The following is a 26,964-nucleotide window of genomic DNA, read 5'->3' on the forward strand; positions in this document are numbered from 1 at the left end:
CAGTAGGCTGAATAAATTATATCGTATAATTAAATGTACTCTTGGACTACAGGTTTCAGATAAAAGAACCCCAAGAAAAACCCTACACACGCATACACGTGCATGCATGCATGGCCCCTGGTCTAAATACTTTAGATATTATACATAACAATTGAGCTTATGATATATACCAGTGATGCAGAGACAGGGTCTCCATTGTTATAACTATTATCTGTAGTTAGTAGAAACATTTCCCATATTTTTACAAATAATGCCAAATTAATATCTCTATGCAGTAGGCTTTCTCTGACACCCAAGGGAGTAGGCTGAGCACCCTGAGTAGAGAAGTGGACTGTAAACAGCGGACTCCCCACCTCAGCAGCCATCCTAGGATCTGGAGACCCATGGATGGTTTAGCCAACCCCCCCCGCCCTGATTTTTTGTGTTTCTTCATAGACTTGAACTGAGGTCTCTGTGCTCTTGCAATCCCCATACAAAAGCCATATGGGCACAATGCTGTGGCTGAGGTCATGTCTTGCATGAGTGCATGACCTGTGCTATCGCTGTCACCTGTTCCTCATTCAGAGGTGGCTTGAGTCTACCATCACAGGAATTGGTCTTGGGGAGATAAATTTGTCCTTTCCAGCCTTTTTAAAGGTGCTGGAAACTCTTCTGGAGGAATGGGGAATAGCAGAAGATGGCATGGGGGCTGGAACTAGATATTCCAACCTAAGCCATTCTATGATTCTATGATTCTATGATTCTGTGATTCTATGATTCTATGAATATGACATAAGAGCAGGAAATTATTATATATGCACAGAGGCAGGAGGTGCACTGTTCCTTTAGGCAGGTTCATAAAGTAAAAAGAAGATGCTTTGTTTTCTTTTAATTTCTTTTTGTGCTGAGAACAGGGTGTATTTCAAATGTAGCTGTTACAGACTTCTTTGTTTATAATTCCATGTGGAATTGCTCATGACTGCAAATAGTTTGAAGAAAAACAATACACAGCATTTTTCCTTTGGTGCTGTTGCTGCTGTTACTGGTCAAGTGTTATGTACAACTGTGGTATCCAGTAATGAGAGAAAGGAGGAAGCCATGTGAATGTTGCTAGAGCTATTTGAAAATTTATCTCTTCCTGTCTAAACATTCTGATGAAATCAAATTTCTAGGGCAGAACATTTCCAAAAATACAAAGCTGATAAATGATAATATTTTGGATTTCTATAACATCATTGTCAAGAAAAGCCTTCAAACCAGGAAATAAATAAAAGCAACACTCCTCCATCTCTCTGATTTTTGGCAGCCCACCAAAACCTATTTCTTTTCCAACCAGAGAATAATTTTTGTTCCTGATGTACTATAAATTTAAAATGAAGAGTGTTTTTTTTTTTTTTCCAAGAAGGTCTGTTTTGTTGAAAAGCTATTTTCTGTGGAACACCATTTCAACTGAACAATTTAAACAACGTCTTGTTGCTTCTAAACTCAGGCTTCCTGTGTAGTAACACAATGTGTTTTTGGCACACTCCTCTAACTAACAGCCTATAGCATATTTAGTGTCATCTGTTCCTGTTTCCTTTGTTAAGACATGGGTTTTGTGCCTTATACTTTCGTATCCTCAGGTCACTCATACTTTTATTGTTTTAAAAAATAAAATTCCATTTGCAGCTTAAACATTCCTCAACAAAATTTCATTTTTTACTGAACACCACTCTAGGTTTAATCTAATAATGCAATAAAAGTGGTGTAAGTATTGCTGAGCTGGTTGGCATCTGTTGCAAGATGGTGAGCGTTTTCACTGAGGGTCACAGAATGAGGGTGCTAAATACTTGCCTTCTTGGGCCCATGCTACATATGACTGTGAACACTGAATTGCATAGTCCTGGTTAAAAAAAAATAGAAAAAATTCCTTGGTGTTGAAACAGAGATACCAAAGTGCAAGCCAAATTTGCTAGCACAGAAGAGCTAAGGCAGAATTCGTCACATTTTTTCTTAGGAAAGTACAGCAGGAAAGTAATGCTCCTAAACAGAAGCAGATAGGGCTGGAGTAATTATGATACAGCTATTTCAGAACAACTCTGCCTTCTTTGTGTTCTTTTGGATTGGTGACACTGGCACTCCCCTGGCCCTGGGCACGTGTTTGAAGGCAAATCTAAAAGAAGAAATCTAAAGGCTGCAAGGTGTGGGATTCATCTAATGGAAATATAAACATTTACAATACATGCATATGGTGTTTACCTGTCAACTGTCTTTGTAGACAGAAATGAAAAGTGATCACTTCTGCAGTGTGAGTCAATCAGCTATTTCATGTGGTCAGAGGAGTCTTGTCCTAGAAAGAATGCAGAGAAGGAGCAACTGTGTCGCAGAACGACATTTATACTGCAGCTGAACCTTGAAGGTTCTTTGCCTGGACCTTGCTCAGAAGGTAAGAAACCTGCTTACTTTGTACTAGAGTTGCAGAAGCAGCACTCCATGCCAGTCATTTCCTTGGACTATCTTCTGGCTAATCCAGGGTAGTGATAAAAGTGTGATAGCTGAGAAAACTTAAGAATGATTTGTAGGACAATGCTCAGATTTTAAACCTGTGTGTTTCCAAACCCCTTTTATAAGAGTCCTGTAATCTTACTTTCAGTGAGTTTATCATGTTAATAGTTCAAGTTGATCAATGGAAAGGGAGACTCAGTGCTGTTATCAGTCTTTTGATTGGCAGCCATAAGGCAACTATCAGGTTACAGGTTGTAATTTTAGCAAAATAAAATCCTTTTCCTAAAGTGCTTACAATAATAGTTCAACCTGAATCTTGTTCCCAGGTCTTTCCTTGTTTTTTTAAGTCATATATATAAATTAAGTTATAATTTGGACAAATTAGTTTTTATTGTAACTCCAACAATACTATTTGAGTCTGGATTTCATATTCATGTCTTCACTGAAATTTATAATGGTATCAGACTGTTACATGTGAGATGAATTCAGTGCAAAAATACTTACTGAGGGTCATTTATCCTCAATGTCCCTGTGTAGGTGTAGAAGACTAGGATAAAATCTGAGAAGACTGTTCTGTTCAGGTGAAGCAGAAGATTTGATTAGAAATGATTGGTTTAATGTTCTGCAGATGCTGAGGACAAAGCAGGAATGATATTTTATCTTAACCTGGGACCTTTCCTCTGGGGACCTTCTAATGTCTTGCTGCTGTGTTTTGGAATATAGTCCTCTAATACCTCAATTCGCAGGTCATGATTTGAAAATTTATGTCTAAGCTTTTAACACTTACTGGAAGATATCAACCTCAAACTGTAGTGCTGAGTTGGTCTGCTTCTCCCTCCCTGGCTGCCTGCTTACATACTTTACTTGGACAACTCACAAAAATGTACAACAATGTTGTTTGTGTGTGTTTTCCAACAAGATGATTATAGTTGGTTCTGCTCTTCCTATTGAATGAACATGATTGTCAAGACTAGCACACCATGGACATTCAGCACATCCCTTGTTTCAACACGTAGTATGGGAAAACACCACATCTCACTTTAAAGAGAAACTGGTCTGATAGTTTACTACCTCTTGGTGCCAGAAAGTCAGATCTTATTTCAAAGTGGAATTTGTCTGACCTTACCTTTAGTTAACAATTTCTTTGTTATCAAAGCCTAATAGTTGCCCTCTGCCAGGTATGTTCTTTGTTTGCCTCTTCAGGCCTAGCTCCCCTCTGTTTTGTCTTTCATAAAGTATGTGTTATGCCCATAATTCTTATAGTAAACTTTATTCTCAAACCTCTTGTTCTTTCTCCTGTTTTCTCATGAACATGCTCCATATCACTGAGGATAACTCAGATCACATCACTTTGGACAACTGAACCAGGCCTGGTATTCTCATCTGGCCAGTCCTTTGTACATCAGCAAAATCTCTTCTCTACTATTTGATATCCCCCTTTTTTTGATGTCAAGAACTGAAGCAACCCTTCACACCGCTCTGTCTGACAACTACCACCTACTATGCCTGGATTCTGTGTTCCTATCCATGTAGATGGGATCTGCATCCCACAGTGTCATATTTCCAGATGTTTTTTACAATTCATTGGAGCCAGTCTGCCGTGCAACTGAAATCCTTCTGTAAGGGCAAGCATCTTTCTCATTATTTGCCATTCCAACAATTTTTGTAATCTGTAAACTCTGTTGACGACAAATATAAATCTTGTTATGGACTTATGTTTAAAACGTCACCTTAGAAGACTGAATAGGAATTACAATTAATGCATGATATATGTGCTCACTAATGACAACTTTTTAAAGACAGACATAAAACTCTAAGAAGTCTTTGTGGCTCCTTTAAAGTTGATGGCAAAAGTATAAAAGGCAACTGATTTTCTTTATATTTTATCTACACTTTTGGAATAATTTAATCTATTACAGTAAATGTTTATGACTGGAATAAAATGATTATGATTTATTGAACAAAGATCCAAGTTTTCCATAACAAAGTATTGTCTGTAAGCAGTTATATGTACAGCCATAAGGGATTAGTAACAAAATGTTGAAACAGGAAAATTTCAAAAGAAGAACTTCTTCTTCACGTCTAACTTTTGAAAGATTTCTCTTAAATTATATTTGCTTTGTTATGTATTTCTTTACTTAGTTTTCAGTTATTCTTCTGCACTAGTTTCTCCTGTTAGGAGATGGATTTGTTCTCCTTTTTTTGACTCATCATCTTAAGTGGTCACAGGCTTGTCATAACATGATTAAACATTTCTTGGAATAAAGCAAAGTGCGAAGTGTGACCAGGAACGATTTGACAGTTCAGTCCAGTCTAACACCATGCAAGACAGGAAGTGTCTGCATGACTTAATGAAAAACAAAATAAGGTTAAAACTTGTGAGTTCGTGGGGAACTTTATATCATAAATCATTAAAAATGACACTCTCAAAGGCCTTGTAACATTGATGTGGGACTTTCAGGTCACTTCTGAGAAAATTTCTAAAGCCTAAACATAGTTTGAGATTTTATTCTTTAGTTAAGTCTAGATATCTTGTACTATGTTGACTCTACAAACTTCAAACATCTGCTTTATAGTCAGGAAGTGTAACTGGCTACATACAATGATGAAACAGGTGTGGGACTAAAGAAAAAGTTAAAGTAAAAAGTACATTCGCATTGGAATAATTATGTTCTTTTAGGCTAGAAAGAAGTCTCAGCTCTGTTAGGTGTGCTATGGCGTGTCTCTTGGGCTATTCTTAACCTAGTGTTTACTGTGCAGTAATGAAATGAATCCTCATTAGAATAGATGATTTTGGGCATTTCCAAGATGGTGAGTAGTTGTCTCCTAAACTGTATGCATGCTAACACCATGAATCTACAGCTAGAATTTAAAAATGGAATTAAAACATTTGATGGAAACTATCAGTTTTGTTGAAATAGGTACTATATATTATGAAGGCATACTTTGCTTTTGTTTTATATGTTTGCATTCTGTATGTATAAACAGTAAGCTGAAGCACTCTGATGATGACTTCTGTTATTTCCTATCCGCCTTTTTAGTGCTCCACTGTGAAAAAACAGAGATTTTCCACTTTTCTGTCCAAAAAATGTTGAAAGGTCAGAATTTGTAAGGTGCCAAATGTGTGTGTTTTCAGTTTAAATTTTGAGAGAGAAAAATCAAGGAACGTACTTTTCCTCAGAAGAGAGAAGGAAGAGGAAGAGATACAGAGACATATATCCTGACCTGAAATGTGAATAGCAGAAGAAAAGCAAGCTATCTGTCAAAATATATTTTACTGTTTCCTGTAACCTGTGTTTTCCATTCATACCAATTTCTGGCCAGACTGGAGCCTATTTTCCATTTGTTGTATGTGAGTAACTCACATTGTTGAAAATGGAAGTTATTTATTGTATCAAAGAGGAAAGTGAGGTTAGAATGTGATTGTAACTTTTTTTCATTCTAATTTTATGTACTGTGTTCTATTATTTTGTGGAGTGCGATCTTTTTATTTTTTTTCTGCAATGTTTCTCATATTCTGAATGAGGCCATATTGCAGTGATTTCAAGAAGAAAGGCAGCCTTTGCTTCACTGTGCTATCATTTCAGGGCTCTCTGCAGGCAAACTTGCAGGTCTGGGTAGTTTTTCTCCCTTCATTTTGGTCTGGTTTACTTTGTTAAAGCCATGCTGATGATCCCAATGATCTCCGCTTAGATGGTGAGTTTTAGTACACACTGGAAGCTCTCAGCAGTCCTTCTGGCTCATATCATCAAATTTAGGTTCCTAGCTTTTTAACAGTAAAGAAAGACCTCAGTATGCTACCAGCAGAAACTTGAAAGCATTTCTCAGCTCGGGGCAAAAAAAGCCAATACTGGAAGCCATGGAAGGGAAGAATCACATTTCTATTACCATGGTAATGTTGCTAATGATCCAAATATTCCTCAGTTATGCAATAAGTAAGCTACTGTTTTCTAAACACCTATGCAGGTTTAGAATGGTCACATCTTGTGGCTTGTATTGACAAGGGGAATTTTACCCTTAAATTAATGTGAATGATGGGCCTAGTTGAATAGTTTCAGCCTGGAGGAGCTGATTTGTGCCAAGCACTCACTGTTGTGCAAGAAAGCAGCACAGAAGCTGTCTCATGACTTTTGCCTTTCTTTGCATGGTCATATTTGTGCTCTGGTTGTAGAGAGAGTGGAGCTGCTACCCACAATTGAAGTCTCAGTAGTGTCCTTGTGATCTAAAGTGGTTTCATTTTTTATTGTGTCTTACATTTTTGCAGATTTAGAATCATAGAATCATAGAATCACTATGTTGGAAAGGACCTACTGGATCATCGAGCCCAATCATTCCTATCAATCCCTAAACCATTCCCCTCAGCATGGTTTAGATCTGTTTGGAAACCACGTGTCTCCAATCTGATAGATCCAGGATGGTATTTGTCTATCTGGCTTTATCTCATCTTGCAATATTTAGGTCTTCATCTGAGCTTTCCCTTAACGACCTTTCTTTGTCATTTGTGAGAAATGCATACTTTTATGCCATAGCTCTAAAAGAGATCAAATGAACTCATCCTTCCAAGAAGACGGATATATCCATCACAATTCCAGATGTAGGCATATTTGTATGTGACAATACCCAGTATCTGAGAAAATGCCTCTCAACAGGACAAACAAAATCATTTGGCATTAAATGATATGATGATGAAAGAGCTCAGAAACACTTTTTTTGCTCTGTTATTAGATTCCCTGGCTGATTCCTTCTGGGGTATAAATATGCACTACAAATAAACCTGTCACCTGAACAGATGTTAGTGACTTTTTTATCCTGCAAACAAGTGGCCTGCTTCTTAAATATCACTGTATGAGAAAGCAATGAAGTGTTTCAGCAACTAGCTATAAAAATCACTGTCTCCCATCTCTGGTCAGTTTTCCACTTATTGTTAAATGATTAGGTGTACCTAGTCTCAGTGTTGAAACTTTACAAAATTCAGGCTACTGATAGACCACTCTGAAGTACATTGGAAAGCTGAGATCATTAATGTTCCTACCCAACCAGGAGAAGCTGCTGGATGTAAGAATACAAGACTGTGTTGCCTAAGGACTTGTGATGAGTCAGATTCTGTACTGCTGTGGTGCTATAAGAACTGCTGCAGAATGCTAAGTCTTGTCAACTGTGAAATTACTATTTCTGCTTGATGTTTTGTTTCAAAGCAAACTTTAGAGAAAGGGTAATAATGGAACTTTTAAAACAAATCAGATTTCTTGTCAGAACTTTTCCCTCTGGTCTTCAGTCAACAGTTTCATTTTGAAAATCTTTGGACTTAGTATCATCTCAGTTGTTACACAGTTACACAGTTTTTATTTTTTTCCCCAATTCATTGGATTATTTAGTTGAATTGATTGACTTCTAAAGGAATACAGTCACAATTGTTTTGCCAAATTGGGATATACTCCTTTAAAAATATGCTTGCACATTGAAGAATTCTATATCATAAAAGTAACTGTTTCCAACCCACTTTGAAAGAGACATTAGGGTTTGATTACAGAGTTAGATTAGAAGCCTTTAAATGGAAGTTCTCCATTTTTGACTAACTTGGTAGAGGAAGGTAAAATTTTCTACCTTAACAGTGCCTGTGTAGCTGCCTCTAGGATAGTTCATGTCTCTTTGCTGAAAGTAGAAAAGAGATGCTAGCAATTGTGAAATTTATATTTCTGTCAGTTAGACTTGTTTAAGACTGAGCAAGGTAGTTGGGTCTGGGTGTACTATCCAGCATCTGAGTAGTATCACTGCGTTTAACAAAACCACTCAAATGCCTAAATGATTTGTCTGAGTTAGGGTCTAACGACATAAACTAGTTTTTGTATCATTCTATGCAAATATCTTTCTGATATGTGCATCTGTCCAGTGGTTTATGAAGGTCAGAATTCAGTAAGGAATTAGAAGTGTAAGAATCTGCTTCCTATTTTTGTGAGAATCAGCCAGTTTCTCTGTTACTCTTTTCCAGAGGGAATAATGATTCTAAATCCACCTGTGGCTTTTGAAATAGATGAGGATTTACATCTCAGGTAATATGAAACCAGATCTCTAAGAATAATTTTGAAGGATTGATAGTGCCAGTGTTTTCTTGATAACCAGCAGGCTATGATGCACTGTTACCAAACTCCAAACCAAATAAATGAAACGGATTGGAGTCACTTGCTCTATATTTATGAGAGCTGATAAAATTAATGATGTTTAAATGTCTATGTCTGCACCATATTTGCTTTGTATAGACATACTTAGGGGTTCATAAAGTCTGAGCTATGTGTGGATTAGCTAACAATCAGATTTGCCTTATGAAAAGTTTAGTCATTCCTCCTGACAACTCTCTCACTTCTTTTACTGCTATGAAACATTTTTATACAGATTATCATCCTGCTCCTGGGTAAAGTGGTGTAATGTGGTTTGACCTCTGTTATCAAAAAATCAAACAGCACATCTCTAAAAAATAGGACTGAAATCACCAAATTCACTGGGATAAAGATGGCCAAAAACCCAAGCCAAATCTGACTGACAGATGGGTTACTTGTATGAAGTCAAAACTTAATGAGGTTTCAGGAAGTCCACCAAATCTTAGAGGGAAAGGACATGGGTAAGGCATTTCTGAAGTAAATTTTCACTTAAATGTTCTCACTGTCCTTCTGGAGCAAAACCATGCCATACCTTGACTGGTAGGTTTGGAAAGAGATACGGGCAGGAAACTCCTTACAGAAATGGTTTTCCTTCAGGGATATGGCCTAACAGTCTCTCAGATGGAACTTTTAGACCAGAGGGTGCCGGCATCCAGAGCACGAAGGGGGGCTGCACCACAGCCAGAGCTCCGGAAACCAGGACAGAGTTCAGCACCACGGCCAGCGCTCCGGAAAGGAAGACAAGATTCAGCACCACGGGCAGCGCTCCGGGCGGGCGCACCTGCTACGCAGCTCGCGGCCCAGCCAGCAGTACGTAACGTCACGTGACAGGGCACCGCACGACGACAACTGTTTATCGTTTGTCCGCCGCAAAGATAACTACGCAGGTCGATAAACTGCCAGGGCTGACGTGACTATAAGGAAGAGTCTTTTTTTGAGCCTCGGGCAGAGCATAAAACTGGCACAGCATGCTGGAGGGTGGGCACTGCCTGATGGAGCCTGGGCTGTGGGAAGGAGATAGCCTTGGCATACAGCCAGGCCAGAGGAGTCGGAGTGGAAAGGAGTCCAGCCTGTGAGGGTACAACAGCAAGGACTGGGGTACCTGATCTCAGAATCCAGAAGAAAACCAGTACTTCCTGACTTCACCCTTTTCTGGTACAGATCCCGCTCCATGAGAATGCTTCATAATAGAAGTACCTCATTACCTAAATTTCCAGAGCTCTGTGCAGCTCAGCTAATAGCTTTGACCCTGCTGATGGTCACGGTGTGGCTGACAGGAGACTTCTGCAGAGACAGGTTTGCATTTCACTTTTTAAAAAGTATTGGAAATCACATGTGCAGACTCTGTGCAAAGAACATTAACTTAGCAAAGGCTAGAAGTGAGTAGTTGCCATGGACCACAATAGGTCTTTCTTCACAAGCTTAATTTGTCCTACTGTTCCTTCACATTATCTTTCCTCTTTCTGCTCCATTCTTCAAGAAGGAAATTTTAGAGGCACAGGTGTAGGCTGTCCCCATGTGCCACAAGATGAACTAGTGGGGAAGACAGCTGGCCTGGCTGAACAGGGAGATATTATTGTGACTCAAGAAGAAAAGGAGAGTTTACCACATTGGAAGCAAGGGCACGCAATTCAAAAAGAGTACAGGGATCTCATTAGATCATGCAGGGAGAGAATTAGAAAGGTGAAAGTCCAGCTTGAACTCAATCTGGCTACTGTTGTGAGAGATAACAAAAAAAACGTTTTTACAAATATAACAACAAAAAGAGAACCAAATAGAATCTTCATCCTTTACTGCATATGGAGAGGAACATTGCTACCAAGGATAAGGAAAAGGCTGAGGTGCTTAATGCCCTCTTCACCCTCACTCTTTAATAGTCAGACCAGTCATCAGTAAGCTTGCAGATAATGCCAATTTGGGTGGGAATGTCGATCAGCTAAAGGGCAGGAAAGCTCTGCAGAGGGACCTGGGTAGGCTGGATCGGTGGGCTGAGACCAATTGTATGGGATTCAACAAGGTGAAGCGTCAGGTCCTGCGCTTGGGTCACAACAGCCCTATGCAATGCTGCAGGCTTGGGAAAGTGTGACTGGAAAGCTGCCTGGTGGAAAAGGACATGGGGGTGGTGATTGCTGGCTGAACGTGAGCCAGCAGTGTACTCAGGTAGCCAAGAAGGCCAACAGTGTCCTGGCTTATATAAAAAATGTTGTGGTCAGCAGGGGTAAGGAACTGATTATGCCACTGTACTTCATGCTGGTGAGGCTGCACCTCATATACTGTGTTCAGTTTTGGGGCCCTCACTACGAGAAGGACATTGAGGTGCTGGAACTTGTGCTGAGGAGGGCAATGAAGCTGGTGAAGGGTCTGGAGAACAAGTCTATGAGGAGAAACTGAGGGAACAAGGGCTGTTTAATCTGGAGAAGAGGAGGATGAGGTTGCAGTGAGATGGGTGCTGCTCTCTTCTCTCAAGTAACAAGTGATAGAACAAGAGAAAATGGCCTCAAGTTGCACCAGAGAAGATCTAGATTGGTTATTAGAAAAAAAAAAAAAAGTCTTTACTTAAACAGTGGTGAAGCATAGAATAGGCTGCCCAGGGACGTAGTGGAGACTCCTTCCCTGAAGGTGTTTAAGAAATGTGTAGATGTGTCACTTTGTGACATGGTTTATTAGACTTGGTGGTGTTGGGCTGACGTTTGGACTAGATTATCTTAGAGGTCTTCTCCAACTTTGATGGTTCAGAGATTCTATGATAAAATATATAGCATGCAGCTGTCCTCGAAATAAGTCAGGTATGTTAAAGAAATCATTGTCTGTAAGAGTTGTCAAAGTCAAAGAAAGTATAGCAATTGAGGCAAGGGGCTGCAAGAAGAGATGGGGCACTCCTGATGTGAAACTTGTGATGTACTGTCACTAAGAACTGGTTTTTCAACATCTGCCAAAGAGCTCCTCTAGAGTGATGGAAAAATTGCTTAAACCAGTATTTTCACATCTGGCTATTTGTTGGACAGTCTGCATTTTCTCATCCCACATTTGAGGTGATTATGATTCCTGATTTCCAGAGGTTTTGGCACAAGAAGCACCATCTGACCTCGCTGGAAAAGGTTCATAAAAAGAAGACTCTAGAAACATGTCAAGTGCTACATAACTGTAGAAATTATGAAAAATCAGCTCCTGTGAAACTCAAATAGACCTCCAGTTTACAGCTTCCAATTTAAATTTTAAAACTCCCTGTGCTTAAATCACTATCATTTCATCTTCTTGAAGTGTTGAGAAATATAAATAAATTTCTTTGTATTTGCCAAGTTCTTAACATTAAGTAGAAGTGGATGCAACTTACGTTCATAGACATTATAGCTGTCAATCCTCATTGCAGGCTTAAGTGCCGTGGAATGTAGAGACAAGAATGAAAACCCAGGCTGGAATAACTAAGAAAGCAGATAATGGTATAAATAGTATTTCACCTTTTGGCCACCTGTTGCAGTACAGCCAAAGCCAGCAGTGACTGAAAGTCATTACCATTTGACAGCTGCTCCATTAGCTTTGTAAAATGACTGTGTAATTGTTCTCAGCCTTCTTTCTCGTGGACAGGTGTCCATACCATGATTAGCACTAATTGGCAATGTTGTTGGCAGTCACAGAAGGAAAACTAATGAATGAATGAGTGCGGAGGGGGATGATTTTCTAAGCCCCCGAAGTGATATGCCTGTCTATGTGTGTGCCTGCTCTGGGAACACAATATCAGCACTGTGCTCCTCCAAACATACTGCCTGTCTCTCTTTTAAGAGAGACAAACACTGACTGGTATAGAATGGAATTAAGGCTGGCAGTGGAAGAAGGATCTAGCTTAGGAAATTTTAAACTTCTGCCTTCACTAATGTTTGTTTGATTTAAATCTGTTTAGAAAGTAAATTTTGATTTGAGAAAGGGGGCAAATCTAGAGAAAGAGCTTTAAAAATACAGCATCCCAAGGAGAACCAGGGTTTCTTTTTCACAAAAGAATGACACTTGGTTGGGATATCATGTAATCACTGTCTCTTCAAGGCTGTCATCACAGTCTTCATGGCATGACCAAGTGTGTGTGGCCATCTCACAACTAAATCACTTCTGTCCACTGTCTGAGTGTGACTTCATATTTCGTTCTCTATTGGGATTGCACAGACCTGTTGGTAGATATGGAACCAGAGTTTGCTTCATGTCTGTCATGTGAGCACTCTGATACCTATAAGATGATTGGTGAAGATGTATGTAGCAGATGTAATAAATTCTCTGCTCACTTGAATCAGCAAATCTCTGATTCTCACTATGTGGTACAATATCTGAATTTTGGTGAATGCGGATGATATTTGTATGGTATCAGTAGGAAAGTGTCATGGTGACTAGTACATAATGACTTATCCAGGAATTTATATCAGTCTGACCAGAAATCTGGATTCCTTTGTCCTCTTCTATCCTAGCTGGTATTTGTTCAGCAGATACCGTGAAGTTCTTACCTGTTTTCTTAAGTTGAAGTTGCTAAATCAAGACTGCTTCATGCCTACCAGTTCTGCAAATCTAGAAGTAATCACTTTTGCCATAAATGTTTACACTTTGGTCTTTTCCTGAGGCAGAGACTGGTTGGTGGAAACTGATAGCTGTTAAGTATGTTGTTCAGGTTTGTTCATGATCCTGCTGTACAAATGAAAAAAATAAAAGCCTGCTAGTGATCAGACAGAGGCAGCAGGCATTCAGGTAGGGTACAGTAGTGTATAGTTCTTAGGTCTTAGAGCAGGCCAAAGTGAAACCTGTGTTTCAGAAGTATGTGGGAATAGTAAAAAGAAAAAAGAATAAGTAAAAAAGTAAAATCAGTAAAAAAAAGTAAAAAAGTAAAATGAATCAAAAATGAGTTGATTTGTGAGGAAAAGGAGACGAACATTCCTAGGAAATGAAGGTGAGTGTCTGAAGGAGAGCTGAGAAGGTGCAGGAGGGTTTGATACTGTTGTGCTACCATGTAGGAAAAAGAGAGCGAGCATGCATTGATTCTTGTATATCATTGCGTTCTCCTCAATGACTTATCAGCATGGAGCCAACTGCATCTTGGATAATGGATGTACTTTCTGTAGGATCAATACAGACTCATCACGCAGCTGGTAGTATTGAACATCTTTTCTGTCTCAGTCTACAGCGTTTATTTTCTCTCTTGTTGCTTATCCCACCTAATGTGTTCTGATTACATGGCATTAATAGGCTTTGTTGGGCAATGTTAAAAAAACCCTTGTCTCCACACACACATAGGACTACAGAGGAACAAACACAATGGGGAACCTGAATAATACCCTTCTCTAATCTCTCCCTGGCCTGTCATGGGAGAGTGACAAGCCCTATGATCTGAAGGTGACATCTATCACAATAACTCAGTGGAAGGGGTGTCTGGAGCACCTTTTGGACAGGGAGCATAGCCTATGGGGACAAGAAACTTATGATGGGAAGTCAGGAAGAGTATTTCGGAACAGCATGAGATTCTTATGGGATATTTCCATAAGGAACCAAAGGTGAGTAAAGGGATGGATCTAGGTGAATCGGGGAAGGAACAAATTTGGGAAAATAGAGGGGTGAGGGGCTGATTCCATGTAAAAACATTGCTGGTCAGTATGCTGTCTGGCTATGCTTGGCTCCTGGTCAGAGCAGTCTGTCCTGTCTTCTCACCAGTCTCCATTTCTGTTTTCCTGTGTGAGGAACTCTTTATTCTGCATGAATGTGTGTGCATGTAAGTCTACTCCACCAACAGGACCATGAGCCATAAGGTGCGAGTGCGTACCTGTCAGCATGTCATCACTAGTGAATATCAAGCCAGACTAGTTGCTGAGATGGCTAAGTGGTCTGGGAGCCAGGTATTGAAACAGCCGTAAATCTGGGCCAGGTACTAGAGAGAACAATGGGGCGAGAGTTGACTACTGGAGAGACAGAGGCTCCAAGCCAAATTCCAGGGAGACCGTGTGGTTTGAGCATGGCCCAAGAGACCATGTGTATGTGTGTATGGCTAGCTACTGATGCTGTGTCTGCGTATGAATATGTGTACGTGAGTGTCTGTGAAGTGAGGTGATTGTACCAGCAGCCAGAGTTGAGTATGCACACCATAGCTGCTGGAGAGACCTATGATCCAGTATCCAGGTACTGGATAGACTGAGTGTGTAAGATCAACTTCTGGAGGGATCCATATTGTATACATATGTATGTATTTCTTGTTAACAGACCGAGATCCTGGTTAGAAGAGAGGCCATTGGTGCTATTTGAGTCAGCATGAGTGCTGTCTACATTGTTCTATGAGGCTTACTGCGCTTATACGTGCTGTTTGCCTGTGTGTGTACCTACTGGGAATACATGGTTGTGCTACTTGCTGACTGGACCTAGGGTCATGGAGCTGTAGCAGCCTTGCCTCTATTGGGCTACAGGGTTTGTCAGCCCCTAACAGGTTTTATCAAAATAGTGCTTAGTATACGTAAAGATCATGAGTGCAGAGAGATCCTGGCAAAGTCTGTATTTGGGTATTCCCAAATTTTGGGAGACTTTGAATATTTTCCCAAACATGGGTTTGTCTCTTGAGAAAAATAGTTTTGTCTCTTGAGGAAAGTAAACCGTGGGAGTTAAGGGTTCTAAAACAAAAGAAGGAAGGAGAAATAGGAAACATTCTTGAACTGGTCTTCCCTGTAGTACATCTGTTTGTATTTTCTAAAAAAGTATAGTCTTTTTACATTTCTATATCTCTTTATTAAGTAAAACAACCACAGAAAAGAAAAATGTAAGTGATGTACTGAGGTTAGCTTTTCTGGAGAATAATTCCCTTGCTTCCCTTGCTAAAGTGCCTATAGGTATTACTCTGTTTAGAATAATTGTAGCATTTTGTCAGGTTGGCAGATCCTTTTTAATAATTTTTGTTCCCATTAAGCAACAATAGATGCAAGGAAACCTTGGCTCAGGAGACCTGCTGACAGCTTCACAGTTGCTACTGAACTGAGGTTGCAGCAGGAGTTGTCACTCCAGACGGGATGTGACCTAAGGGAGAGCTGGCATTTAAGGGCTGGTGCCTGCTTGTAAAATCCTTGGCTAGTCTGAGACCTGGCTCTCAGAGCACTGTCTCATCCTCCTAGTACAGCTCCCTTTGTACCTGTTGCAGTTATAGGCAGCAGGTGATTTGTAGGACGGTGAGAACAGAAAAAATAGAGACATAGGACCATGGATCTCCAGTTTAATTTCTGTGATCCAGAGAAAAGGGTTATGGCTAATGTTTTTCAACTCTAAAAAGTATCTTCTGCTTTTATATACAGTAGTTTATATCGTCAGATATTTTAAGTATTTTAAGATGAATGACAATATATGCATCAATGTGTTTGCCTGATGACTATGGCAGTAACAATATCTTAAGAAAAAGGAAGAAATCTTCAAGTAAATCCCCACTGTATGGTGTTCATATGTTGTTGCCATTGCTGCTACTCATTTGCATACTTTCTCTGTCTCACAAGGGTAAAGCTTCAAATTGAATCACCGCAGGTTTGCACTTCTCATGTCTTTTGTAAGTGTATGCCATGAATGAGACTATGTTTTAAGAACAGCAAATACTAGTGAGAATGTCATGAATTCATTTCATGAAACCCTGGAGAAGCTTTGAACCTCAAGGCAGAACAGTAACCAAAAGGAAATAAAACTGCTCCCAAATGCTACATAACTTCATACTCAAAAATGTGTTATTGTAATTGTGGTGAAACAGTAATTTCTTGCTTGAGATGAGATTGTAATGGTAAACATTCTGTGCTGCTAAAGGAGAACCTTTCTTGTTTCAGTATGACTGAAACCCACGACACTACCTTGTTTTGCAGGGGGCTCACCTGTGTGAATGTCTCTTATTTGGACATATATTTTCTGTTTTAGAAAGTTATGGCTTCTGATAAGACAACTCCTGTGCCAAAACTTGAAGAATAAATCTGTGCATCTGTGAATGAAGGAGACAAATAATAATATTAAAAGGGACTTTGTGAAAACAACAAAAATAAAAGTAACCAGAGAAAAAGTCAGGCTAAAGTTGAGGAAGAACTGTATACTGATCCTCCTCACCTCTCTGTGTGCCCTCAGGGCTGGCACTTTATGCACTGGAAGTCACCTAGGTACCCCCAACTCTGACACTATTTGACTCACACTTTTTTGTATCAAGAATTGTTGGTGTGGCAAAAAGGCAATACTTTAAGGTTATGTGTTTTAAACCTCACAATTTCAGCACTCTATGTTTAAACTCTGTTCAGGTTGATGTATTGATTCCCTGAAGCTTTTACTTTTGAATAATTCAAGAATGTCATCTGTCAGTAGGTATATAATTTGGAGAATTATCTTTGTATGTTTTAAAATCCCAAAGCATGTGCCAGCAACTGACTGAAACTCAATTTTAACAGTTATGTTCTAGACCTCAATTTGTAATGAGTTGCATTTATATGAATAGACTCTACAAGTTTAGACTTTTCCTATCAGTTTTGTATAAACTCCAATATCACATAGGAGAAGAGTTTCATGTTGTGTTATTGAACTGAGAGTTGATAGGTCTGATAATTTCCTTCAAGCTTTTCCATGCATCATGATACTTGAATGTTAATGATTCATTTCTGTAAAGCTGTGGGTGTTGCCAGGCTAATTCGATATTGTTGCAAGACACAGAGCCACTTGAATTCAGTCATGGAGTAAAAGTGTATGGAGAAACTCTCTAAAAGAGATTGCATACAGCTGAAAAATAAAGTTTGGACATAGAAGCTAAAAATGCATAAAAAACATATAACCTATAAGTTAAACTATATAAACAAACCCATATGGCTTATATGGAAATAACAAGATTTGGCTGAAGTGTAATACGTATAAAATGAGTTCATATAAATTAAGTCTGCTGAACTCAAGGCATTCAGCACACTAAGTCCTGAACAACACAATGAGCTTTATAGTCTCCTTGCTACTGAGGAGACATGATGGTGCTTTGGGTTTTTTATAGTATGAGAGAACTGCTCAGGAATGAAACCCTTGTTATGCTCAGAACTCTGCAAGGAAGTGGTATGGAGACCCGCAGAGCCAACATCTTTATATTTGCGTAGAATCATGTGCATTTGCTACAAACTTAAGCTAAGATTTTTGCCACATGTAAGATGGATCTGGATCCTGGGGTTTACTAAATAAACAAGACCAGAGTTTTTACACCACCTGGTTTTCTCACACACTTATTAGCCTTCTTCTCCACACAGCACTATGTTCACCTGCCAGGGAGATCACTGCTGGTCCAGGAAAGTTGGGCAGAAAGTTGTGCTGATTTGTGCTGGGATGCTGCTCACAATCACTGGTCTCAGATGGCTCTGACAAAGGTCCCTTTGCATCCCCAGAATTCATTTCCCTGCATCTCTTTGATCTCCAGGATCACTCCCCAAATTTTTCCTCCACTTGGCATCTTCTTCTCCTTCTTATTTCTGGACCTCCTTCTTCTCTTCAAAACCATATCTTGTTTTCATTAACCCTGCTTTTTTTTTTGGCATATGTGTTTTGTTTTTCCCAGAAAAACAAAGCCCTGGTTTCCCCAATCTCAAGTCTATGTGGAGAAGCACATTGTATGATCATCCTTCTAACTGGTGGGTCTGCCTCATTTCTGTTTTATTAATCAGAGGATTAAGGATATGCCATTTCTGTTTAGTCTGGGTGTTATCAAGGTTCATGATTAGCCCCTCCTGGTTGCAGCAAGCATTTAGCAGGCTTCTACTTGGCAATCCAAAACTTCTATTTCAGACATTCATCTCCCCCTGCAACACATACACCCAGTCTGACTCTTGTAAGTGTTCACAATTTAAGCTAATTCTGCCCGTGATATTTTTGCATTTCTGTAATAGAATGATGAATGCTTCAGTCTTTGCCAAGATCAATAAATGATGTTGATCTTTGAGGTTTTTTTTTTTTTTTTTTTTTTAAGGTTTGGGATGTGAAATCAGAGGAAAAGACGTGGAAGTGCTAGCCACTCTTTTATGATTTTAAAAGATTTTAAATACTTGAAGACTAGCTCTGGAAAGTAAAGCCAAGTGAATTTTCACAAAGATGAGAAAAGGTGTTGAAAGAAGGCTAAGCAAGAAAAGCCATGGCTGTGGAATGACTGGGATCTCCCTCTGAGACCTGGTATTTGACCACACTGGGTGAACTGATCACCTAAAGATTAGGACTGCTCTAGAGTCCACATGAATGTTTTCCACTGGCAGCTGTAGGAGAAAAAAGGGTGGAGGGAACTATAGTTAGGATCTTCGTAATTACACTCCCTGCTAAAAAGAATGCATAATTTAAAGCCTGGATTATTAAAACATGACCCCATTCAGTTTGGTACTGTCAAGGCACAGTTCCTTTTATTTCTCCTGGTGGCTATTATTAAAGTACATGTATTATGGCTGTGGTTAATTAATTAAGAAATCAATGAAACCAGCAATAAAACAGTTCTGCTACTTTGCTTGATGCTTAGTGCTGCATAGCACTGTGCACTCTCAGTTTTCCCTGGCCTTGGTGGGATCCAAGGGTATCTAGAACACTTTTAAGGTTGAAATCTCATGAAGAGCATGCAGAAGGTCCTGCAGCTGTCAGAGGAGCCTGGTTTCTCAAAACTTCTGATGGGGTCCTTTCCTTGAGAGTGTGCATCTTAGAGGGGTGTGGCAGCCATCTCAGATGACCAAACTGGTTGGTGCGCCAGTTTGCATACTTGTTGAACATAAAAGGGTTCACCTAGACAAACTCCACCATGACAGGATTGAGAATTCATGTCTCAGCCTACTATATAGCCCTAGTTTGTCATTGTCCCTGTATAACTTCAGTATCTGTCACAGAAGGGTCCATGTTCTTTGCTTTTGAATCCATTTTTGTCCCCTACCAGTAGGACGGTGCTGAGGGTAGGGCTGGTTTGTGGTCTGTGTCGTACTTTGGGGTTGACCATGTGGTGCGATAGTGGACCTAGTGCAGCCTCTTCGTGTAGGGATATCAGCTATCTCTGTGACTGAGTTCATTTAGTTTCCTGCCCAAACTCACTAATACTCTACAATAATATTTCTCACCAATCAATTAATGGTATTCAACTGGCAAGTAGCCAGTTTGGCCAATATACATTTCACAAAGGGTTTAATTTTACGGTTCTGAAAATTGTTTATTAGGCTTAATTTTCTGGCTAGATAGTTCAAGTAGATATAGCACTTGATTTCAGAATGAAGCATTCTCACAATGACCTGTTATGTGACACAGCTGACTATGATACAGATTTGCAAGAAATGAAAATCATTCTTTCATAAAGACACAGCAGGTTCAATCACTGCCTGCTGCAGATATTCAAATAAAAACCTAAATCTTTTTCTTTTCTGGGCTAAAGTGACAGCTGTAAAACTTGAAGGTCACATGTTCCAAAAAGACAGGGAAAAGACACTTCTCTGTTTAGAAAAGGACTTCTAAGTATTTAGTGGTAAAATTGACAAATGCTCTATTAGGTACTACCTATGTCAGCTGCATGCTTTGATGGGATTTGCAAAATAGGGCGCTTGACTCTTATCTTCCATGTGGCTCCAAACTGATAGGTATTATCTGAATGTATGAACTAGGATCAGGATTTCCAACAAACACAATGGGAGGGCACAGGATGGTGGTGTCATTTCTTTCCCTGGTAGTTAGAGAATATGGAGAGAAAGTGAAGAGGAAAAGAGAAACAGGATGTAGGATGTTGTGGTTTTATACTTGTTTAAAAGACAGGAAAAGGGTTTTGATGCCTGCCAGAAATACATAGTGAGTATAATATATTTAATATTCATATATGTATATATATAAAAAGATATATATTTATTTGGATTTGGGTTGTACTTTTTCCTGTGGAAATGAGATATAAGTTTTTAAATCCTTTAAAATGTGTGGACTAAAATGTCTATAATCATTACAGATGTGATTAACAGTAATTTCTCTCTTCCATTACATATAGAAAACAATGCATTTAGCAAGAAGTCATTTCTCTCCTCTGCAATCCACCAGATCAAGAAAGAAATCAAGGAGGCATGAGGTGAGGCAGCTCAACTAGTGCCAACAGTCTGTTTATTTTTCCTTTTATTTTAACCCAGAAAAATCTCTTGGCTTGCTGGATTTGCAAATAAGTGGAGAGAAAGAACAGAGTGCATAAGGGGTAGGTGAGTATGGTGGTGTCAGCTTTGGAGAGTGGGCATAAATTTTACTCCCTCAGTCATATGTCTCTTCCTATTCTTGCCAGCAAGAGATCTCTGTGCCCGTGACTTTTGTCTGCTTCCAGGTTCACTTCTTATATGATACTTGAGTTATTTTCCACTTCTCTGGTCAAGTGCCAACCACTCCTTTCCTGCTTCTCCTTCTCTCATTGCTTCGCTCTAACTGTCTTCATAAACAGTTTCTTTTTTATTTCTCCCACTCATCACTTCATCCTTTTATCCATGCCAGTTCTTAAGCTTCTCCCACCCTTAATGTGGTTACCTGGCTTAAAGGACAACTTTGCCTAGATGTACACTTCCTGCAAACCAACAATGTAGCGATTACTTAAGAAGTAATGAATAGAAAAATAATAATTAGCAGTCTATCAAAGAATTTGAAACAATATTTTTTTGCCCCGATCATGCAGTGAGGTGTTGTTTTGAGCCAAGATATATTTTATTTGACTTTAAACCTATTGTCTTAGCCAATCACAGCCATTTTACTTCAGTTTTGAACAACTGTCTCTGGATTGGGAGTGGGATTATGTTTTGTATGGTCTTGTGCAGGGAGGTAAAAAATAGCAAACAACTTTTTCTCCTGTAGCTTAAACCCATTACTGTTTAAGGAAGAAGAAGACACCTGTTAAATCTTGATTGAGACCAAACAAACCCCTTAGAACATTTTCAAATCAATAAGGATTTCTTAAATAATAGCTAAACCTGGGAGCATTGGGCTTCACAGTCCTTTCATACAGGGTCTCTATCAGGCAGACCTAAAAAAAAGGCTTGACTATGGTGTAGCTTTGATATTGCAGTAGGCCATATTATGTAACTTTTAGAGCCTCTTTTATTGCTTCTTTAAGTTGGGAGAGTATTTACAGAGTCTTTATTAGAAGTAGGTTTCCAGGTTTCACTGCTTTTATCTTGCCACCTACAGTATTCAGTGAAGTCTAACATGGGAAGGAATTATTCTTGGCTTTATTCTCTGAGTGATCCAGTCCTAACAATGAGTCCATGATGATCAATTTAATTTATGTTTTGTCATAAACTGTTATCTACTTGACTTGTCTGTGTAATATGCAGCCTCACTCAAAGAGCTGTTGAATATGTTTTCAATTGCTTTGTGTGAGTCATTGTTCTAGAGGGAGCTTTTATTACAGACTGAATACCTGGGATGATAAATTTACATGTATAAGAACAGATACATGCTGTAGTAGAATTATACCTGTTTCCTGTGTGTGTGTATATTCACAGACAAATATACATTTGCATTAGTACGCATACAGACTCAGAGGGGGCTGGAAACAGAAGGATGAGAAGGAAATGTTGAGATGCTACTAAAAGGAAGAAGAGTATCTTTGTCAAGTCTAACTGGAAACCTTCATGCTGGAGCCATAGAAGTTAGTAAGGGTGGGGCTTGTTTGTTTGTTTGTCTGTCTGTTTCTGGCAATTGCTTTTTATTGCTGGTGGTAGGCAGGACAAGTTGCTGAAGAATATGGCCTAAGTGTGTCTCACCTCACCTCACCTTGCCATCAGCAGCATGGACAAACTTAATTGAGTCAGTTGCACTGAGTGTCACCTATATATTAAAGGTATTTTTGGGGTTCAGTTCATCTGCCTTTTTTAGGTGTCTGCCTTAAAATGAAAAGATGAGTGGTGCTCTGGTTGGACACCTACCTCTCCACTTGCTCCTGTAGACATCTCCATAATGTGCTGAAGGTGTCTACACTGGATCAAATGACTCCAGCTGAGCTTTGAGAGTTGGCTGTGCTTACTTTTGCCTTCAGAAAGTGCGAGGTCAGCTATATTGCCGGCAGTCTCGGTGAAAGATTTGAATTAGTGTAATTTACCTTGCATTTGCAGTAGGCTATGCCTGCATGCGTGGCTGGTCACTGCTGTTCTACTGAGGCAAACTGTCATGTGTCTCCCCAGCACTGATGCAGTTACCCTGACAGGAGAAGTGCTTCCATTAGTACTTTTTCTGCTACATAAGTCAATATCAGCTGGAGTGGCAAAGAAGTTTAGCTTTTTGCTGGTATAAGCTAAGTTTATGCTAGGAGTTGTCCCTCTTATTACACTTGTGTGCAGGCTGTGATGTGGGGCACGTGGAGGTATCACTGCAGGATTCTGCTGGAGGATCCCAGGGGAGTAAAGTAACATCAGATAGCCAATGGATGAGGGATGAGGGGAAGAGTCCTTCAGAAAGTGAATAAAAACATGCATTGCGAACTTGCTTCCCAGCGTTAAATCCACAGGAAAAATAACGCTGGATGTCTAAAGCTTGACCCTGGAAACCACATCCATCTGAGAGCAAGTGTAACTGATAAGCACACTCAAGTACAGTAGATTATCATTATTTGATTTAAAAAATAAAATATAATAAAGAAATTGCTTCATAAATTGATATCCAATTGCTATGTTTTGCTATATTGAGTTCTCTGCAAAGAACTTTGGTTTCATTTTCACATTAATCTTCTTCACCTCATCTGTTTGGGAAACTGTAACATCAAAACTGAACAAGGTCAAACTTCATTTTAAAAAGTGACCTGTCTTTCACATCTCCTATTAGTGACAATAGCCAGTTTTTGATGTGCGATTCTGATAGTGAATCAAAAGAAAGTCTGGCAGTGGTTCCCTGTTTCAGAAATGTGGAAGGAGGTTTTGGGTATTAATTTGTTTTTTTCTGAGTGATTTGAATTATTTGCTGGCAGACACAGGCAAGTGACATTTTACAGTATGTTAAAATCAAGTTTTGATATCTGAAAATAGCTCCTGTGGTATGGAGCTTGTCTTCCTTGATTCTCACGTAAGCTGCATATTTATCATAGCTGAGTGATAAATGGTGAGATACTGAAGTTTCATATGCAGTGAAATGACAAGGTCAGTTTTAATTAAGCTGAGATCAAGCCCAGTCTGTATTGCACACTTCTGATTAGGTTACTTCAAATTAACATAAGTTTTTGGAGGCTTCACTGAAGTCAGTGGTGTTAAACACCAGCTGTGCTGGCAGATAAGCATGGGATATAAGAAGATAGAATTCACATTGAAATTAGCACTTGGCACAATATAATTCTCTGATTGCAAACTATGCGAAGTTGCCTGTGCTAATTGGTTGATTTTATTTGAAGCAGATGTTGTTAGCTTTCCCACTAATGATCTGGAGAGAATTTTTTTGAAAGACATGCCATGTTAGGTTCTCTGCAGTATAATAAGCTAATTACAACTTTAAGTACTTGCAGTAATTAGCACAACGTGTATAAAGTGGTCCTGATCTTTTCACCCTGCTGCATTATTGTTAGGGTATCTTAAAAAACAAAAAAGAGAACTAGCTGGATTTAGTTTCCTCAATCTACCTTCTTGTTTTCCCAGACTTTTATATTAAGGAGATAATGAACTAGACTTTTATACTTATTTTTAGGCAGATCAAAAAGATTTAAACCTTTCTCCTTCTGTTCTTCCCTAAATCAAATCTGTTCAGTCTTAACTTTTTATATTGAGGTAAAGTCTGCCATCATCTTAAAAATCCCATTAGTAAATAGTTCTGTACAGCAACAGAGTATTTGATCTCTATTAATTCATTTGATCACTTGCCCATGTATTACCAAGATCAAAAGTACATATGATTTATGGAAAGAAAACAAACAAACCCACCCTGAAAGCTTCCTTCTTCCTAGAGCAATTGTGATCCTTGTAGTTTGTACTGATGGTGATTACAAATTGCAAGCAATTTGCAAAATAGTCACAGAAAGACCTATAAAGTGATCCTGCCTGGAGAAAAAAGAGGAAAATCAAAACTATTTGTATGAAAATGGTGAATTAGAAACTATTCTTGTAACACCTTTTGAAACTCCATATGATTGTTGCAGATGGTGGATATACTATGATTGTTCTGAGAAAACTGTTTAACAAACACCTAGTGGTGTCCTGGTGTGGTTTGGTGAAACTTGCTCTTCAGAAACCTCCAGCTGGTATTTACATCAAAGATGATTTAACTTCTTTATGGAAGTCACTAGATGCCAAGTGTAGCCATTTGCACAGTTCCTTTCCATGGTCACATTTCCCAGTTCCTTAATTTTGTGGGTTGAAGAAGGACTTCATGAATGCTTTTAGGTGAGTTACACCATATCAGGAATGCCAATGGAGCCCCAGCCACTTGTGTGACACACATAGACTGGTTACCAGCCACTGGTGCCATACAGCATCTCCTTGCTGCTACCTGAGAGAAGGGTCAAGGGTCTTTGTCTCAGAGTTTGTGATCTGGGAAAACGACTTGATGCCTGGAACTACAAGGTCAGATATTTCCAGGCAGATGTCCTGGACAGGCATTTTGTGGTAAGACTGTGGACTGAAGCCTGTTCACCTTAAGAGAGGTTAAGCTGTGCAGTTTTCAGCCAGTGCACTGTCACCTGCACATGGAGGGTGGTACAGCAAGGAAGAGAGTAACAATGTAGAAGGTCCACAAAGTCTTTTGGGCTGGTAGAGGTATGCAGGGGCATCTGGAACACTTGTGGAGGTAGAGTAGGAGGGAGCTAGTGAAAACTCTGAGCAGACTGCAGTTTTTCTGGACTCCTGCTATTGGGGAAGATCGTCTCTGATGAAGTTCATCAGGCCTTAAGGTTTCTTCTTTAGATCCTTTTAACTGCAAGTCATGTCTGTGAGCTGTGTTTTCCCTTGGTGAACATCAGAAAACAGGATAGTTTCAATTAATCATGTTTTCTCTTTTCTTCTCTTCCTTTTCTATACTAGTTTTCAAAAGAAATCTGTCTTTCTTGTGTTAGGATATGGGCTGACTGTCCTTGTGTACCTCTCTCTGTAAAGTGTATGTAAAGAAGATGTTAAAAAACAAATCTTGGATTTAGCATGGTATACTTCACTGAGATATTTTCCTGTGTTTAAATCATTAGTTTACTTTCATTAAACTTTCTCCTTTTAAATAAACTGGGAAATCTACATTTTGAGAATGTGGATGGGAAAAGGAAATATTTGCCGTTTTGACAGTGGGGAGCTTTAAGGAAAACTCTTCTGTTAGAACTAAGTCATCACTCAAAATAAATGACAATTTGATTTCTGTAACTCTGTAAGAACAAATTAATTACTTCTATTGCCTTGGGGAAAATCTTTTAGTTGCAGGTTCAAGCTAAAGAAAACATGCTACTTCCCTTCAGTCTGAAGAACTGGTAAGTAAAGATTCTTTGTTATTTTAATCTCATGATTCAATCTCCTGCTGCATTAATTTGGTGATTTGACTAATTGGTGGTTTAACCTATTATTAATGTTTCTCCATTAATTTCCTGATGCAATTTTAATGACATCTTGATGTCACTATTGAATTAAAGTGTGTTTAGTTTTAGAAAAAGAGAGCAATAGTTTTAGAAAAAGAGAGCAATAGTTTTAGATGTGGTTATCTAGTTGCTGAATTTTAATGTCTTTATTCATTCTAATAAAAGTCATGGAGTAAGGAGAGCTGCATCTTTTTAATACAGCAGATTGGGCTTTAATACTGAGTCAAATAACTTATCTACCCAAGATTTTTTTGTGTTCTTACTAAAATAAGCACAGTCCATTACGCTGTTCTTAGCCCATTACTCTATCTGGATGTCTTACTCCAAAGACTACATTCCATGTGTGTAAGGGCCTCCACGTGGAAAAGCAGCTTCTGGGTCAGGAGATGGTGACCAAATATAATCCTTCTGGAGTACAGCAAAATAACAAAGCAGAAGCTGAGTTCTTGGCTTTGCCACACCTCATCCTAAGACTCTACACAAATATTTTAATTTCCTTGAGCCTCACTGCCCGTTCTTGACCCAAGTAAAGTGAAGATCTCACTTCATTCCTTCCCACTTTTATGTCTTTCATCTGTTTGTGTCAGGGCAGAGACCATTTTTCACCTAGATCTGTGATTTCTACATTGTTGCTTGGGATCTTGAAGGGCTGTTTGGTACAAATCTGTAACAGCAGCTAGGTGATTAACACCAAGTAATACCAGTTATGGTGGAACCAGGATAACTCATGCATTGGAAAAACACAAAAGAGTGACGCCGCGACTCCTAGAGCCTTGCAACGGCCGTACTGGATCATCTTGTGTTGCATCTACTATGATGGAGAAGAGTGCAAGATGTGTTGAAAGAAAC

The sequence above is a fragment of the Cuculus canorus genome, chromosome 1 (assembly GCF_017976375.1).
Source record: "Cuculus canorus isolate bCucCan1 chromosome 1, bCucCan1.pri, whole genome shotgun sequence".
Lineage (NCBI taxonomy): Eukaryota > Metazoa > Chordata > Aves > Cuculiformes > Cuculidae > Cuculus > Cuculus canorus.